Below are 17,269 nucleotides of genomic sequence, written 5' to 3' on the forward strand. Positions count from 1 at the left end.
CAGTCTGTGTGTAATGAATGAATATAATATACAAGTTTCACTTTTTGAATGGAATTAGTGAAATAAATCAACTTTTTGATGATATTCTAATTATATGACCAGCACCTGTATATACAGTAGTCAACATTTGAAGTGGATCAAAAAAGTTCAGCAAAGTTGTCCTAGGAACTAAGTTGTCTTAAGAAGAAGGTTTTAGGACAACTTTGATGAAAGGTTCTGATCCACTTCAATTGTTCACTACTATATATATATATATATATATATATATATATATATACACATTTTTATTTATTTATTTATTTATTTATTTTTATTTATATATGTATATTTATATATTTATTTTATTGCTTCCAGATGTTTCTTTATGATGTTTTGTTCTTCAATAGGTCAAATGAAACATGTTCCTTAATGACATCATCCTCCAGGAAGTGACATCATTTTTGGAGGGAAATCGACAGCCCAGACATCAGTAAGTGTTTTCTGTGGATCTGATGGATTCTGGGCTGTTCATCCTGCTCATTCACTCTTTATTTCATTCGTTCTGTAAATAATCATGTGATGATGAGTAATGTTGAAGTGGCTGTACCTGAGAAGATTTCTGAGTTTTTCAGAGGCGTTGATCTCTGTTAACCTCGTTCACCTCCACCAACGGAGACTTTATTTCTTTCCAGTTACAGTGAAATATCATGTTTGTCATTCAAAGTAATATCCCACACTGATTTATATTCCCAGGGAAAAGCTGGTCTTTAGGTCTGTGCATTCCTCCATCGCACATTCCCTCCAAAACCTTCCCTGGAGATGGCGTGTGTTTGGAGTTTCAGCTGGAGATCATGAATCCAGTGTAAAGGTCAGTCCGGCTCCGCTTCATCTCCGCAGCACAGGCTTCCTGAAACACTCACTTTGCATTAAATACAACACAATCTTTTTCACATATGAATGATTGTTTTTGCTCTGAGTTGATATTCTGTAATATTATTGATTTAACTGCTCTGCCACTATCAGATGAAATCAAAACTTGAACTGAATTGATCTGAATAATGACACTTTACAGCAGAATGTGAGTTTGTCTCATATTTGATGAAGTTTGCAACATTGATTCTGTTTATTACTGTGAAGTTGCTTTGAGCAATCTGTATTGTATTGTGCTGTAGAAATAAAGCTGATTGACTTGACTCTCAGTATTTCCATTAGAAAACATTTGTGAGTCCTGATAAACTATGCAGCTAAACAATGAACAAAAATGCCATTCCTGATGAAGTTCGGATGGAAAACGAGAGGAAAGAGCCAAGACTGATCCGAGAGCTCACTGAAAGATGTCAGAGGACACAAAATCAGTCATTAAATAATGAAAACGCCTTTCAAAGCAATCACAAATATCTAAACATTCTTAAATCATGATACATTTACTGGAGATGCAAAATGACACAATAAGTCTTTTTATCTGAGAGTTTGTGCTTTGTGGGGTCAGAAAAATCAACTTAATTCAAAGTGAAAACAAGATTATTTTTCTGACCCAATTGGCAGATATTTGTTCTTGTTTCAAGCACAAACTCACAGATTAAAAGACTTATTGTGTCATTTTGCTTCTCCAGTAAATGTATCATGATTTAAGGATGTTTAGATATTTGTGCTGGAAAACAAGACTGTTGAAATACTGAGTCTCCAATTCTTCTGGAATCATGCATGCACTTCCCTACCAAATATTCTGATGTACAAACGAACAAAAGTTGTTTACAGATGCATTTTAAACATCTGTCAGAGATCTTGAACTATCTACTGGAAGTGGAACTGCACAATATCATTCAAATCCATTTCAAGACCTTAAATGTAAACACAACAAACACATGAGAGCAGCTTGTGATTGTGTTTGATTTTCATATTGCTCAAGCATTTGCGGATTCCCACTTCAAAGACACCATGACATTGATTCCCAGTGCAGCCAAGAGCGGAAAAAGCGCAGCGTGATTGATGCGCCCGAGAAGACTGTGAGGTGCAGCGTGTCTGTCGTAAGTGATTCAGCAGAAGGAAGCCGCTGGTACGTGCATGGAGAGTTTTGCAATAATGTTTCACATAATCACCTGGGTCAGATCCACTCTCTGTACGTGGCCGTGGAGAACGAGCACATGCAGTTGTAATTATGCAGTGCAGGGGGCCGGCGGCGGACGCACACGTGCAGCGGAGCGCGTCCAGCGATGCCACTGGAATCCTGCAGCCTATAGAGCGGAGGACTGTGGTGAAGCTTACAAGCTTGAGTTGATGTGAAAAACGTATGTAACGCGTGCTGATGACAGAAGAAATATGGGAGGTGAGGCAGTTAAAGCTCAACGGCTGGGAAATGCATCGCTGGTTCAGAGTCTGCAAAAAGGCAAAACATGAAGCCAGAGAACAGGGAACAAACGTTCTTCCAGGAACGTTAATAGAACGTTTGTTCAGAGTTATCTGGTCTTTAATAATGTTCTCAAAATGTTAGCACAAAAAATGTTATTTATACATCGTTTATGGAGCGTTTTTTCTGAAATGTTTTAGTTGGATGTTCATCTAATGTTTTTTGAATATTGCTACTGGTATCAGAACAAAATCCATTTACTTTAAAGTCTCATGTTTGTGAGTGAAATTTGTTATACAAGTTGTTATACTCATCTGATGTGATGGTCCAGTCAAGTCATCTTTATTTCTATAGCGCTTTATACAGCACAGATTGGTTCAAAGCAGCTTTACAGAAATAAACAGGAAAATAACAGAATCAATGATGCAAACTTCATCACATATGAGACAAATTGAATTCAGATGTAAAGATTATTGTCTGTTTAACCTCTTAATTCTGAGATTATTGTCTATTTAACTCTTTAATTCTGTGCGATTATTGTCTATTTAACTCTTTAATTCTGTGCGATTATTGTCTATTCAACTCTTTAATTCTGTGAGATTATTGTCTATTTAACTCTTTAATTCTGAGATTATTGTCTATTTAACTCTTTATTTCTGTGCGATTATTGTCTATTCAACTCTTTAATTCTGTGAGATTATTGTCTATTTAACTCTTTATTTCTGTGCGATTATTGTCTATTCAACTCTTTAATTCTGTGAGATTATTGTCTATTTAACTCTTTAATTCTGAGATTATTGTCTATTTAACTCTTTAATTCTGTGCGATTATTGTCTATTCAACTCTTTAATTCTGTGAGATTATTGTCTATTTAACTCTTTAATTCTGAGATTATTGTCTATTTAACTCTTTAATTCTGTGAGATTATTGTCTATTTAACTCTTTAATTCGGTGAGATTATTGTCTATTTAACTCTTTAATTCTGTGCAATTATTGTCTATTTAACTCTTTAATTCTGTGAGATTATTGTCTATTTAACTCTTTAATTCTGAGATTATTGTCTATTTAACTCTTTATTTCTGTGCGATTATTGTCTATTCAACTCTTTAATTCTGTGAGATTATTGTCTATTTAACTCTTTAATTCTGAGATTATTGTCTATTTAACTCTTTAATTCTGTGCGATTATTGTCTATTCAACTTTTTAATTCTGTGAGATTATTGTTTATTTAACTCTTTAATTCTGAGATTATTGTCTATTTAACTCTTTAATTCTGAGATTATTGTCTATTTAACTCTTTATTTCTGTGCGATTATTGTCTATTTAACTCTTTAATTCTGTGAGATTATTGTCTATTCAACTCTTTAATTCTGTGAGATTATTGTCTATTTAACTCTTTAATTCTGAGATTATTGTCTATTTAACTCTTTAATTCTGAGATTATTGTCTATTTAACTCTTTAATTCTGTGAGATTATTGTCTATTTAACTCTTTAATTCTGTGAGATTATTGTCTATTTAACTCTTTAATTCTGTGAGATTATTGTCTATTTAACTCTTTAATTCTGAGATTATTGTCTATTTAACTCTTTATTTCTGTGAGATTATTGTCTATTTAACTCTTTAATTCTGTGAGATTATTGTCTATTTAACTCTTTAATTCTGTGCGATTATTGTCTATTTAACCTCTTAATTCTATGAGATTATTGTCTATTTAACTTTTTAATTCTATGAGATTATTGTCTATTTAACTCTTTAATTCTGTGCGATTATTGTCTATTTAACTCTTTAATTCTGTGAGATTATTGCCTATTTAACTCTTTAATTCTGTGAGATTATTGTCTATTTAACTTTTTAATTCTATGAGATTATTGTCTATTTAACTCTTTAATTCTGTGAGATTATTGTCTATTTAACTCTTTAATTCTGTGAGATTATTGTCTATTTAACTCTTTAATTCTGTGAGATTATTGTCTATTTAACCTCTTAATTCTATGAGATTATTGTCTATTTAACTTTTTAATTCTATGAGATTATTGTCTATTTAACTCTTTAATTCTGTGCGATTATTGTCTATTTAACTCTTGAATTCTGTGCGATTATTGTCTATTTAACTCTTTAATTCTGTGCGATTATTGTCTATTTAACTCTTTAATTCTGTGAGATTATTGTCTATTTAACCTCTTAATTCTGTGAGATTATTGTCTATTTAACTTTTTAATTCTATGAGATTATTGTCTATTTAACTCTTTAATTCTGTGAGATTATTGTCTATTTAACTCTTTAATTCTGTTAGATTATTGTCTATTTAACTTTTTAATTCTGTGAGATTATTGTCTATTTAACCTCTTAATTCTGTGAGATTATTGTCTATTTAACTCTTTAATTCTGTGAGATTATTGTCTATTTAACTCTTTAATTCTGTGAGATTATTGTCTATTTAACTCTTTAATTCTGTTAGATTATTGTCTATTTAACTTTTTAATTCTGTGAGATTATTGTCTATTTAACCTCTTAATTCTGTGAGATTATTGTCTATTTAACTCTTTAATTCTGTGAGATTATTGTCTATTTAACTCTTTAATTCTGTGAGATTATTGTCTATTTAACTCTTTAATTCTGTGAGATTATTGTCTATTTAACTCTTTAATTCTGTTAGATTATTGTCAATTTAACCTCTTAATTCTGTGAGATTATTGTTCTAGATGAAGCTCCATTATCTCCGGCATTCTGAAGGCATCTGGCTTCACAGAACATGGAAATCTGCGGCACACGGAGCAGGTATTCGGCCATCAGCGAGCCAGTGGAAAAACTGAGATGTTGGATGTGAATCTCAGAGATAGCGGGCTGAAGTCAGTGAGGTAATGACAGAAACCAGAAAAACATCAGTCGGCAGAGAGCACTCGGGAAAACTTGATTCTGACGGAACATTCGTGAGATTCAGAGTTGGAATTGTTCTGAATGTGACTGATCGCTTCACCTGCTGGACGAGAAAAACTATAGACTTAAAAACTTAGACACGAAGCAAGCATTTCATTTACAGCTTAAAACTAAAACTTGAACATTATTCTTGTTTATTCTTTCAGTCTTTCAAATGCTGATATTTCCTTCAGAAAATGCAATCTAGTTTCCATCATTGTGTCTGCTCAGAAACACATTGTCTTAAAAAAAGACTGTAAATATTAAAGGATTTTAAATAATGAAAGGGTTATTAAATATTAAAGGGTTTAAAAGACAGTAATATTACCTATTTAACTGCACTGACACTATCAGATGAGAACAAAACTTGATCTGATTAATGACTCTATTGTCTTCTGTAGAGCTGCTTTACAGCCGAATTTGAATTTGTCTCATATTTGATGAAGTTTGCATCATTGATTCTGTTATTTTCCTGTTTATTTCTGTGAAGCTGCTTTGAAACAATCTGTATTGTATAAAGCGCTATAGAAATAAATGAATTCTGTAACACAAACTCCAAACCGCCATCAGCAGGCTGTCAGTGATCCAGTGATAGAGGTTGTTAATTGTTTGTCTCAGATGAGTCCAGTTTTCCATGTAGAAGGAAACGTGAGGAACATCTGCTTTGAGTATCTGAACATAAAATCTCCTCTTGTGTTTTTCCATATGCGGCTCCCGCTCAGACAGTAAATATGATTTCATGACACGAGTCTTCAGGTCCTTTTCCTTCAGTTGTTTGTACTGGAAAACAAGACAGAAATTCTGAGGAAGAACATAATTTTTTTGCAGCGCAGAACCAGGTCAATGGTCGAGCTCTTCTAGAAACACACTCGCAGTGTTAAACATCCATCTCAATAGTTCTGGATCAAGTTCAGACGTCACTCGATCTGTTTACACTTTCTGTTCACACATTCTTCTGAACGGAGGAAACACAAGCCGTCGTTACAATCCATCTGCGAACCTCTCATATAATGCATTTCACAATGTTTATGAAGATCCACTGCAGCTGATCTGACAGATCATCTTCTTACGAATAACTCCATATCTAATGCAGTTTGATGGATGTTTTGATCTGAGAACAACACTTGGACCATTTAGATCAGAGGACCAGAACTGTATAGAAACAGAAATAAAGATGTGAAAGTAAACCACATCAACACACACACACACACACACACACACTTGAGATGTGAGTATATACAGTAGTGTTTCTCTCAGCTCGAGGTTGAAATGTGATCGTCTCAGGAGAGACTCATAAATTCTTCTCTTGAATAAATGGAGGTTAAACTGAAAAGCTCAACAGGAGGAAGGATCTTTACTTGTCTGACGTTTATTTAAGAATATAGAGATCGTACAAAGACGTGTATAGGTCAAGCAGTCAAAAAAAAACTATATCTATAAATACAATAAATATCCTCATTCAAATTTTTTTGTATTGCACTTTTTACAATACATATCATTTTGAAGAACGCTTACAGAAAATGGAATGTTGGAATATAATGTAATACTGCAAAATGAAGCTGTTTTTTTAAAAGCAAAAATCATCACACATTTGAGAATTTTTAAAAATAGTTTATTTATTTGTGATGTTTATGGATCCAAGTTTATGGATTTTCTTATAATATTCCCAAGTGGCAGCATATATATTTAAAATAACAGAGGGCCTAACACCGAACCTTGTGGCACTCCATAATTTACTGACGTTATCTTAGATTTTTCCCCATTTAAATAGACAAAATGGTGACAGTCTGATAGGTACGATCTAAACCACCTTAACACATGTTCTTGAATACCAGTGTAATTTTGTAGTCGATCTAAGAGTATTTTATGATCTATAGTGTTGAACGCAGCTCTGAGATCAAGTAAAACTAGTATTGAGGTACAGCCTATATGATGTGATGCTTTTCATACAGAACAAACAAGTCAAGTCAGCTTTATTTCTACAGAGCTTTATACAGTACAGATCGTTTCAAAGCAGCTTCACAGTAATGAACAGGAAAATAGCAGAATCAGTGATGCAAACTTCATCAAATATGAGACAAAATCAATTTTTAGCTGTAAATAGGGTTGCAAAGGGGCTGAAAATTTCAGATAAATTTCCAGAAACTATCCAAAAGCTTCTGAAAATTTCCACAAAAAACTTGGAAAGTTTCCAAAAATCCTGGAAGGTTTCTGGAAACTTTGCAACCCTAGCTGTAAAGCAGCTCTGCAGAAGACAATAGAGTGATTATTCAGATCAGTTCAGCTCAATAACAGTGTCACAGAACATGATTGAAATCACGTCTGTATGACCGGGTTCTTGAGCAAAACTCTGATCATCTGAGGCTGTTCTGTGGTCGAACATGTGCAGATGTGTGTTGTTTACATTCACACATGTTCCTGATGAACAGAAGTGACATGAGACGTTTGCTGACATGACAAACACAACAGATCTCTGATCTCTGAGCGGATCATTGCGTCTGCTGACGACTCTGTTCTTCTGGGGTTTGTGTTTGATATTCATCCTTCACAATGTTTCTGCTGCTTCAGATGTCTGATGTTTGACACGAGCTTCCCGTCTCAAGGGATTCACACTGCTGCGGGTGGTTTATTAGTGATCAATCATCACTAGTAATACTCATAAGTAAGATTTTTCAAAGTTGTAAATAAAACAAAGATTATGGGAGTATCCCAGCTAACAGGGAATGTTCTGGCAAGGTTCTCTCAGCGTCCAGTAACATTAATAGGATGTTTGTCTAAAGTTATCTGGTCTTTTTTAAAGATGTATTTTTTGGCGTTTTTGCTTTTGTTATGATAGGACAGTAAGCGAAGTGGGAGAGATAGAAGGGGACGGGATCGGGAAAGTGGACTCGGGTCGCCCAAAGCACAGCGGCGCTATATGTCGGTGCTGCCCACTAGGCTATCTGCTTTTTTTATTGGTCTTTAATAATGTTCTCAAAACATTAGAACAAAAACGTTATACATTTTTCCTGAAACATTAAGTTGGACGTTCATCTAGCGTTTTTTAAATGTTACTACTTGTTTCAGAACGTTCAGAGAACATTTAAAACTGACGTTTTCATAACTTTATTAGTGTCAATCAGTGTAAATCTGACACATATTGGATTTTTGGGAGCTTTAGGGGTTTTAATTGTTTTATCTTCTCCAACAATCATCATTTTGCTTCTTGTGATTGTATTATACGTGACGAGAATGTGATTGTGTTCTCTCAGTTTTCTGTCTGCTGTGAGTTTATTTTGCCTCTCTCATGTTTGTCATGTGATCTGGTGAATGTATATCGCCGCAGAAGTGAGCGGCTCTATATCATGTCTCCCATCGGAAGAGCGTTCCGGAAAGCTTGAAGGCACGAGAGGAATGAGCCGGACGCATGTCTGTTTCTGCACTGATCCGACTCGAGCCCTTGAGCATGAATGAGTTCAACACCTTCATCTATCATCTCAACTTCCGCTTCTCACCATATAACAACACGTCTCTCTCTCTGCAGCTCACAGTAGCAGTAAATGAACCCAGAACGGCCGTCTCACCAGCTGTGTTTCCATCCAAAGTTGACAATTTAGCTTATGCACCAAATTGGCATATGGCATAAAACATTTGCGAATAAAGCAGCGTCTCCATCCCATGTGAACATTCAAAAAAACAAAATCATCACTTCCTGGGAAATTGGTGCAAAATATCAGTACTAAAACTGTAAGTTTCTTCAATCGGGCTCTTTCTCCTCCATCATAAATGAGTTGGTCTCAGAGCGTCAGACGAAACACAATAAACGCTGTCATGTGATCTTGCGTTGGGATGCTGGTGTTTGGGAACACAATCGTGTGAGACGCTTCTGGAGGAATTAAACCAAATCATTCTGATGACAGACTTTGACTCAGACGTTTCAGAACCAACAAACCAACATTTGAGATACTGCGATGCGATTGGTCCACTGGTTAGTGCACTTATTCAATCACAGCCTCTGAAATGCCTGAAAACACTCAAATCATCTTAGTCATTAGATGTATTTGTAGAGTTTTTGAGCAATGTTTTCTGGAAACATTCATTTTTGTGTTGATCATGTGTGATGAACAGGTCCGTCAGTGACGTGGAGTGACGTGGCGCGTGTTCAAACACATTCCTGACGCTCTTCTGCTGAGCGGCGAGTGTGTGATGGACGACTTCACTCCGCCTCACAGTTACCGTAACCCGGGTCAGATCTGCAGCTGGAGGGTGTCGGACAGATGTGGAGGAGACCCGATCGTTCCCATTCCTGCAGAGACCGCACATCTGACTGGCTGCTGAAGTGAGGTTTTGTCGTAAAGAGTTGGAGCATTCCTCGTATTTCACCATGTTCCAGTAAACTCCGCTGGACAGAGCTTCATGTGTTTCCAATGATCCCATTCCTTTATTTTTAACAATGTGCTTGAGTCACCTCTGATTTATTCCACTGTTCATGTCACAAAAATTCCACTCTAGGTAAAAAAAAATACACGTGGAACAAAAAATATATAAATGTTTGATTTAGAGATACTCAAACACTAAAATAATTCTTTTTTTTTTTTTTTTTTTTAAAAGAGGAATATAAAATATATAAATGTTTGATTTAGTGATCCTCAAGCACCAAAATTAATTATCATTAATTAATTAATTATTAAAAGAATATATAAATGTTTAATTTAGAGATACTCAAATAATATCATATTTAAAAAATAAATAAATAAATTAAATACATGGAACATTTATATATATATATATATATATACACTATATGTTTGATTTAGTGATAATCATCAGCAGAATGACACAATATCATTAATCTCAATCTGATGCTGGAACGATCGCAGCTCTCAGTTTGAAGAATATTTTAACAGCAGACTTGAAAACCCAGTAAGATCCAGTTTTAAGTTTGGAGATGATCCAGTTCAAGACCTAGACGTGCTTTTCAACACATTTTATTGGGCTTCCAACAGATTCTCAGTGTGAACGCTCTCTCTGTGCGTCTCGTTCATTACAGCGGATCTTTATATTGAGCTAAATTACAGGCTGTTGCTCCGACACACACTTCTGTCCACTGTGAAAGCAAACACTGCAGCCCCAGACATAAGTCTGTGTGTGTGTGTGTGTGTGTGTGTGTGTTTGTTTGTTTGTGTTTGTGTGTGTGTGTGTGTGTGTGTGTGTGTGTTCACTGCACTTCCTGTAGTGGCTCGAGTCTTGGCATCATGCTTTGACCCATGCGCTTCTTGATGAATGATCCTTTTACTTTCCTCAGCTGGGTTCCTCTGAGGTTCTGACCCATATTTGAGGATCGTGATTCCTGAGCGTTACTGATGCTGAACTCGTGTGATTGCCTCCAAAAAAAATGGTAAAAGCATTTAAACCTGAATTTATAAACACATTAGAAGTTATTCAGTTTAAGCCAATGCACTCTTAGCAGAAAAGCTTCTCAAAATATAAAGTCAGAATTGCAAACTTTTTTCTCACAATTGACTTTATATCTCGCAATTCTGACTTTATTTCTCGCAATTCTGACTTTATTTCTCGCAATTCTGACTTTATATCTCGCAATTCTGACTTTATTTCTCGCAATTCTGACTTTATATCTCGCAATTCTGACTTTAGTAATTCTGACTTTATATCTCACAATTCTGACTTTATATCTCGCAATTCTGACTTTAGTAATTCTGACTTTATATCTCACAATTCTGACTTTATCACACAATTCTGACTTTATATCACACAATTCTGACTTTATATCTCGCAATTCTGACTTTAGTAATTCTGACTTTATATCTCGCAATTCTGACTTTATATCTCGCAATTCTGACTTTATTTCTCGCAATTCTGACTTTATATCTCGCAATTCTGACTTTAGTAATTCTGACTTTATATCTCACAATTCTGACTTTATCACACAATTCTGACTTTATATCACACAATTCTGACTTTATATCTCGCAATTCTGACTTTAGTAATTCTGACTTTATATCTCGCAATTCTGACTTTATATCTCGCAATTCTGACTTTATTTCTCGCAATTCTGACTTTATATCTCACAATTCTGACTTTATATCTCGCAATTCTGACTTTATATCACTCAAATCTGACTTTATAACTTGCAATTCTGACTTTATATCTCAATTTAATTAGTGTAACACTCTTTTCTAGTCATGTTTTTACATTCTTCTACCCATTTGTCTCCTTTCTTCTGATTTTTCGTGTCAGACGGAGGCTGAAGGCCTGAAGATGAAGCAGCTGTTTGTTCTGGTCAGTCTGATGTTCTCCACATCTTCATGTTGATGTACTCAATCATTTCAGACATTGTTTTGAAGTATCTTTCAAAAACATAAAAATCTCTGATTCCAGTTTCCGTTTAATCGTACAATCCACCAATAAATATGATGTACTGATATAATGTCAATAATTCCACCATGCTGTCAAATGCTGAACTTGATAAGGAGAGAGTTTATAAACAGATGAAACAGGCCAAATAATAAGAGAAACAGTATTTACAATCAAGTGGAAGATCTTCATGATGTCATGGGAAATGATCCCTTTTTTTTTTACGAGTTTAAATATTGAGCAACGGAGAGCAGCTGCGATTTCATGGGCTGCGATATTGAAGAGACACAGACGGTGAGTGAATCAGAATGACCTTTGACCTCTGAGTGCGATGGAGACTCTCTTTACATTTATTTACAGTTAAGATAGATCAGACATCTGAAGGAACATTTACATTGATCATCTCTTTGTTGTTTATTAATTTATTTTTATTGAATAGCTTTTGAAAGCACTTATGATGAAAATCTTGGCATTAGAGTGAATGTAAAACTCGTTCATAAAGTATAGAGCTGTGTAAACAGTGTCGGTGATGTAAGATGCACAGATGTGCTCGCAAAATACACTTCTGAATGAACTCAATTTTAGTTTTCTGACTGCCCATAAATGGAGATGCAATGTGAGACGGATCAGGAACTATGAAAGCTACTGCTGTACATTTCCTCAAGTGTGATTTAATTCTTCATTCAGAAATGTTTTTCAGATCCCATGGGATAGAGCGCATTCCCTTCCTATGATCTGAACGAAGCATATGCCTCATGAAATACCAAAATGAGCGTTCTCTGATTTCTCTCCTGTGTGTGTCTTTGTTTTCACAGACTTTGTGAATGTCTCTGCCGCCCACTGTGCTGATGCACTGGATGTGGCTGAAATCAGACATTCCAGGGATTCAGAGCTAAATCCATTATCCTTGCTATTCACCCCAAATTCAGCGTCTGTCCGGTGACCTGCTCTCTGTTCGGGATATCGCCGTAAAACACAGAATGGACTCGGCTGTAAGAGAGCGGATGAGAGAGCTGAAGATGTTATGTGTGATTTTATCTTGGCTCTGTGTGAGATGAAAAGAGAAATAGATCCAACTTTATCCGATACTGACTAAAATCATTATGTGTTTATTTTCTAGCAGTTTCCTGTTTAAAGTACTTAGAGGTGGGCGACCAAAATCTTTACTGACTTTAAAATAATCTTTAAAATAAGTAATTTTCTACTAAAATATTTACCATCATATAAGTAATTTTCGATGAAAATCTATACCATCGTATAAGTAATTTTTTACGAAAATCTATACCATCATATAAGTAATTTTTTACGAAAATCTATACCATCATATAAGTCATTTTCTATGAAAATCTGTACCACCGTATTAGTCATTTTCTACAAAAATATTTACCATCGTATAAGTAATTTTCGAATAAAATCTATACCATCATATAAGTCATTTTCTATGAAAATCTATACCATCGTATAAGTAATTTTCGAATAAAATCGTATAAGTAATTTGATGTGAAAATCTATACCATTGTACAAGTAATTTTGTACTAAAATATTTACCATTGTATAAGTAATTTTATATGAAAATCTATACCATCATATAAGTAATTTTTTACAAAAATCTATACCATCATATAAGTCATTTTCTATGAAAATCTGTACCACCGTATTAGTCATTTTCTACAAAAATATTTACCATCGTATAAGTAATTTTCGAATAAAATCTATACCATCATATAAGTCATTTTCTATGAAAATCTATACCATCGTATAAGTAATTTTCGAATAAAATCGTATAAGTAATTTGATGTGAAAATCTATACCATTGTACAAGTAATTTTGTACTAAAATATTTACCATTGTATAAGTAATTTTATATGAAAATCTATACCATCATATAAGTAATTTTTTACAAAAATCTATACCATCATATGTCATTTTCTACAAAAATCTATACCATCATATAAGTAATTTTTTACGAAAATCTATACCATCATATAAGTCATTTTCTACGAAAATCTATACCATCATATAAGTCATTTTCTACGAAAATCTATACCATCGTATAAGTCATTTTTTACGAAAATCTATACCATCATATAAGTCATTTTCTACAAAAATCTATACCATCGTATAAGTAATTTTTTACGAAAATCTATACCATCATATAAGTAATTTTTTACGAAAATCTATACCATCATATAAGTCATTTTCTATGAAAATCTGTACCACCGTATTAGTCATTTTCTACAAAAATATTTACCATCGTATAAGTAATTTTCGAATAAAATCTATACCATCATATAAGTCATTTTCTATGAAAATCTATACCATTGTATAAGTAATTTTCGAATAAAATCGTATAAGTAATTTGATGTGAAAATCTATACCATTGTACAAGTAATTTTGTACTAAAATATTTACCATTGTATAAGTAATTTTATATGAAAATCTATACCATCATATAAGTAATTTTTTACGAAAATCTATACCATCATATGTCATTTTCTACAAAAATCTATACCATCATATAAGTAATTTTTTACGAAAATCTATACCATCATATAAGTCATTTTCTACGAAAATCTATACCATCATATAAGTCATTTTCTACGAAAATCTATACCATCATATAAGTCATTTTCTACGAAAATCTATACCATCATATAAGTCATTTTCGAAGAAAATCTATACCATCGTATAAGTCATTTTTTACGAAAATCTATACCATCGTATTAGTCATTTTCTACGAAAATCTATACCATCATATAAGTCATTTTCTACGAAAATCTATACCATCATATAAGTCATTTTCGAAGAAAATCTATACCATCGTATAAGTAATTTTCGAATAAAATCGTATAAGTAATTTTATGTGAAAATCTATACCATTGTACAAGTAATTTTGTACTAAAATATTTACCATTGTATAAGTAATTTTATATGAAAATCTACACCATCATATAAGTAATTTTCTACTAAAATCTTTACCATCGTATTACTCATTTTCTACATAAATCTTTACCACCATATAAGTAATTTTCAACCACAGTGAAGAACGCCATCATGTTACAGTAATTCTGCTTGAAATCAGAGTTGCTACTAACTGAAATGAAAGCCAAACTCTTTATTTCTCAACATTATTGCTTAAATGACTACTGATTAAATGTAGAAAATATTTTAATAAAGCATGCCCTAGAGATAGAGAACATACTTTTCAAACTTTTTCAGATTTTTCACCCGCAACAACTGGTCATATATTCATTCATACTTTTTGAGAATCACTTATTCCTACTTTGAGCAAAACCGACCAACATTTAAATCTCTTAATAATTGCCTTTGAGCGCTCAAACGTGTGTCTGAGTCACTGGTATATGTGCAGTATGACCTTCTGTAAAGCTGCTTTAAAAGCATGTACATTGTGAAAAAAACTTTGACATGACTTGACTTGACTTCAGCTGCTCGGCCTTATTAATCTCCATCTCTCACAGATGCTGTTGTGCATCTGACGGCTTCAATCCCGATCGCTCAGCGCTGTTTGAAATGCATCACCCAACATGACCCTTCTTCGCTACTTGTCATTTTCTTCATCCAGAAGCATTAAGCAATCTGCACGGATTTTGGACATGTCTTTCCTGGAAGGTCAAGCGCAGTGTCATGAGTATGAGTATTCCCTGAAGCATGTGCTCCTTCACCCTGTGATCACTGCTCATGATGAAGAGACAGAAGCATCTCAAGAGGAGTCCAGACCGAAGCCCCGAGGACACGGCGAAGCAAACATCGGGAAAGAGGCAATGTAACAACATCTACAACATCACCTCTTCCCTGAAGTGACGGGTGATCCACAGCCACTGATCTGTGTTCAGTTAGACAGTAGTAACGACAAGAGTTGGAGACTGAGAATTCCTGGCAAAAGCATCTTAAACTCTTAATTTTATTTGAAATAAACATGAAGAGCTCCAATTAATATTAAAGTCTGAAATCCAAATAAAATCTATTGACTCTCTTAATTCATGTTTCTGGTCTTATTGTGAATGATTTATCAGTGACGTTATTCTACAGGAGTAAATGTTCGTCTTCAATTCGTATGTTCTTCCTCAGTATTTCTGTCTTGTTTTCCAGCACAAATATCTAAACACTCTTAAATCAAGATACATTTACTGGAGAAGAGAAATGACTGAAGATTTTAAGTCTTGTTTACTGAAAAATGCATCAAAATGAAGTGAGTTTGTGCTTAAAACAAGAACAAATATCTGCCAATGTAGTCAGAAAAATAAACTTTATTAAAAATAGAAAATAACCATCATACAAGTAATTTTCAACTACAGTGAAGAACAAATATCTGCCAATAGTTAAACTATTAAAATGGAAAAAACAATTCTTTTTCTGACCCCATTGACAGATATTTTGTCTCATTTTAAATGTGTAAAGTAACTTAATTTAAATATTTTTTTCATAAGACAAGTCTTAATATCTTCAGTCATTTTGCTTCTCTAGTAAATGTATCTTGATTTAAGAATGATTTAAGACAAAAATATTGAGGACTATATATTTTTTTGCAGTGCTGAAGCTTGTAACTCGCAATTCTGACTTTTTTTTTCTTGCAATTGCAAGTTTATATCTCATAATTATCTTTTTTATTTGTTATTCCATGGCAGAAACAAGCTTCTATATCAGATTGTAATAATTTGCGCCTGAATAAAGTGATCAATCTCTTTATTCATCAGCCACCTGACACTTTTACCATCTGATCAATTCATCATGGTAAAGTTATTAGCTTGTTTACACAAGTAAAATCACAAACTTTAGATGTCAGAGTAAAAACAGCATGAATTGACTAGTGTTCATGACTGAACATGTACAGAGCGAATCAAGGAAACGTGCCAAAATAATCACTGAACGCAGATGGACGTGTGTTTGTTTATTAGTGTATTTCTAATGAACAAAACATATTTGATAGAAATAAGAATTTTCAGTTTCATCAAAGTTTCACTCGCATGTTTAGATCGAAGTGTTCAGATCAATCAGTGTTTCTTGGAGCACATCATATTTTGGGAATATTTTCCGAAGAAATCAAGAGCAGTGCCATGCAAATCACAGGAACTCGCATCATTCCAGAAGGACAATCCCTTAAATCAACAGTGTTGCATTAAGTGTCAAACTAAACACATGTTGCGTTTCTCGGGGATGTGAATTCAGGAGAAGTCGGTGTTTGTCGGAGCATGACAGCGAGAGCCAATGCCACTGACTCATCGTTTATTGCAAAGTTCCAGGCCCGAGGGCAGCAGATCCCACCGTCATCCTCAGGTCCACACGCATCCAACCCGAGCCGGTGACGAATCGAGTGAGAGAGCTTCCCTGAACACTCCTAAACGACTGTAAATCCTGTCTGACAGATTGAGATTCAAATCACTGGATGATTATGAAGAAAAGTGAAAAAAGTGTGTTAAAGGTGTTTTATGTCACATCTGCAGCGATTGAAATCTGAGTTTAGATCTATTGTTTCGTTAATTAGATGTTACTCAACAATCCATTAGAGCATTCTTGGCCCTGCGACTTTGCTTGTATATTGATTTAAGAATGTTTGCACTGGAAAACAAGACAAAATACTAAATAGGAAAATAATTTTTTGCAGTGTGTTTGTGTTTGTGCATCTTTCTTTGCTTTGATATGTTGCATCTAA

The 17,269-nt window shown here is 34.0% G+C and overlaps 1 long non-coding RNA gene across 3 annotated transcripts; it reads left to right on the forward strand.

The window, feature by feature from the left end:
- The first annotated feature begins 344 nt into the window (after window positions 1-344).
- Window positions 345-15,854, forward strand: LOC127499120 (uncharacterized). 3 transcript variants are annotated; one of them, XR_007926053.1, is made up of 5 exons: window positions 345-469; window positions 733-847; window positions 9,352-10,621; window positions 11,482-11,523; window positions 12,414-13,167. It is a non-coding gene; the product is annotated as an uncharacterized LOC127499120 (long non-coding RNA). The 3 variants fall into 3 exon arrangements; XR_007926054.1 differs by lacking the exons at window positions 345-469; window positions 733-847 and adding an exon at window positions 15,078-15,854 and having other exon boundaries at window positions 8,599-10,621; window positions 12,414-12,590; XR_007926052.1 differs by lacking the exons at window positions 345-469; window positions 733-847 and having other exon boundaries at window positions 8,599-10,621.
- Window positions 15,855-17,269: the final 1,415 nt, after the last annotated feature.

The sequence above is a fragment of the Ctenopharyngodon idella genome, chromosome 17 (genome assembly GCF_019924925.1).
Source record: "Ctenopharyngodon idella isolate HZGC_01 chromosome 17, HZGC01, whole genome shotgun sequence".
Lineage (NCBI taxonomy): Eukaryota > Metazoa > Chordata > Actinopteri > Cypriniformes > Xenocyprididae > Ctenopharyngodon > Ctenopharyngodon idella.